Source organism: Penaeus vannamei, chromosome 5 (genome assembly GCF_042767895.1).
Source record: "Penaeus vannamei isolate JL-2024 chromosome 5, ASM4276789v1, whole genome shotgun sequence".
Taxonomy (NCBI): Eukaryota; Metazoa; Arthropoda; class Malacostraca; order Decapoda; family Penaeidae; genus Penaeus; species Penaeus vannamei.
In genome coordinates, this window is record NC_091553.1 from 27711730 (window position 1) to 27714229 (window position 2500).

Genomic DNA, 2500 nt, shown 5'->3' on the forward strand with positions numbered 1-2500 from the left:
TGTATCTTTTATTTTCTTTGGTTCTCTTTTCCTTGCCCCTTCTATTTCTTAATCTTCTGTCTTATATATTTGTCTGTATCACTGTCCCGATCTGTCTTATTCTCTCCCTCTCTCCCTCCCTCCCTCCCTCCCTCTCCCTCTCTCCCTATCCCTCTCCTTCCCTCCCTATCCCTCTCTCTCCTTCCCTCCCTATCCCTCTCCCTCTCTCTCCTCCCTATCCCTCCCTCCCTCCCTATCCCTCTCCCTCTCTCTCCCTCCCTCCCTATCCCTCTCCTCTCTCTCCCACTATCCCTCTCCTCTCTCTCCCACTATCCCTCTCCCTCTCTCCCACTATCCCTCTCCCTCTCTCTCTCACTATCCCTCTCCCTCTCTCTCTCTCTATCCCTCTCCCTCTCTCTCTCTCCTTATCCCTCTCCCTCTCTCTCTCTCTCCTTATCCCCCTCCCTCTCTCTCTCCGTATCCCTCTCCCTCTATCTCTCCTTATCCCTCTCCCTCTCCCTCTCCCTCCCCGAATGAAACTACAAGCCATATAGTTTTACCAAAAGCGCTACATACGACCGAAACCACCTAACTTTAAGGCCAATTTCCCTTACAAGAGAGCTTACACAGTTTCCCGAACTCCTTTCACATGTTAACGCCCCCCCCCCACCCCTCCTCTTGAGATATCTATCCCCACCATTCTTTCTCCTTTGCATAGCAGCGAGGAGTCTGAACTGAGGGACATTAAGAGTGACCCTGAACACCACTTTCAAGCGTTATCCTTTTTGTTGTATTTTCTCCCTCCCCTCCTCCCTCCTTCCTTCCTTACCTACCCCTTCCTCCCTCCTCCATTTTCCCCCTCTCTCTCCTCTTTCTCTCCTCCCTCTTTCACCATTTTCCCTCTCTCTTCCCTCCTTCCTTCCCTCTCCCTCCTTCCCCCATTCCTTTATTCATTCCCTCCCACTCCCTCCACTGCCCCCCCTCCTCTTCGAGCTCTGCCTCCGCTGGTGCAGTTGCTATATAAAGAAAAGAAAAGAAAAGTGAAAGAACAGATAAGAAATAAATGAAAAAGAAAGTAAAGAAAGAAAAAGAGAACAGAGACAGAAAAGCAAAACCCCAGACGAAAATGGAAAAAGAAAACGGAGGCCGAAACAAAATACAAAAGAAAAACAACCCGAAAGACATTATAGAAAAACAGAGAAATGGACGAATGAGCCAAAAACCGAAGAAATGAAAGAACGAGAACGACCGGACATTCGGTGGTGAATAGACTTACTTAGGCAATTAAGTGCGGAGAGAGAGAACGTAAAATGCACGGCCAGGAGGGGCGGCCACCTCGGACTTGTATTGAAATCTCTCATTTTCTCTCCTCTCCCTTTCCGATTCCTTACTCATTTATCCGTTTTCTCTTCCTTTTTTTCTTCCTCTTCCTCTCTCTCTCTCATTAACTGAATCACTCAACTATTTACCCACCACCCACAAGCATACCCATCCTCCCATTCACTTATCCATCAGTATATTCCTACATCTATCCACCTACTCATCCATAAATCCTCCCAATAAACTCGTCCAACTATCCACTCACCCATCCCACACACCCACCATCCCCATTACACATCCATTCACTCAAACGCCAACCCACCCTTCCACACGCAACCAATCCACTCGCCCACTCACCTATCCAGCAATCCACCCACATAGCAAATACACACGCAGCTAACCCATTCACCTATCCAGCAATCCAGTAATCCACCCAGATATTAACGCACGCAGCCAACCCACCTACCCACCTACCCACTCAGCACTCCACCTAAATATCAACCCACTCACCTATCCAGCAATCCACCCGAATATTAACAGACGCAGCCAATCCACTCATCCACCCATCTCATCCACTCGACCAACCACTGCTCTGCCAACTCAACAAGACCCATCGGAAAATGTCCTCAGGGATCCAGGCAATTGCGGAGGTGAAGAGAGGTGGAAGGAGAGAAAGAGGAAGAGGTGGAGAGAGAGGGAGGAAAACGAGGATGAGGAAGAGGTGGAGAGGGAGAGTGCAATGAAGATGAGAAAGGGGAAGAGGTGGAGAGACAGGAAAGAAGACGAGGAGGAAGAAGAGCTGGAGAGAGAAAGGAAGCGGAAGAGGTGGAGGAAGGAAGATGTGGTGAGAGAGAGAAAGGAAGACGAGGAAGAGAAAGAGCTGGAGAGGAAGGAAGGAAGAAGTGGAGAGAGAGATGAAGTAGAGGATGAGAAAGAAGTGAGAAGCGGAGGCAATGGAAGAGGAAATGGTGGAGAGATGTACAAGGAGTTGGAAATGTAAAAAGAAATGGAGGAAAAAGAAACGGAAAAGAGATGTAGGACAGGGAAAGGAGGGGGCAGATAAAAAAGGAAGTGGAGGAAGAGGAAGTGGAGAGAGAGAAGTTCAAAAGTGACCGGTATTGTGAGTGGAAGTGGAGAAAGATGACGGAAGAAACACATATGAAGAAAGGTGAAGAGAGAGAGGAAGAGGAAGAGAAAGAGG

The 2500-nt window shown here is 48.4% G+C and overlaps 1 protein-coding gene across 14 annotated transcripts in view; it reads right to left on the reverse strand.

The window, feature by feature from the left end:
* The window catches only part of cyst (rho guanine nucleotide exchange factor 18 cysts), a 676181-nt gene that overhangs the window by 50131 nt on the left and 623550 nt on the right, over window positions 1-2500 (reverse strand). The window lies entirely within an intron of this gene.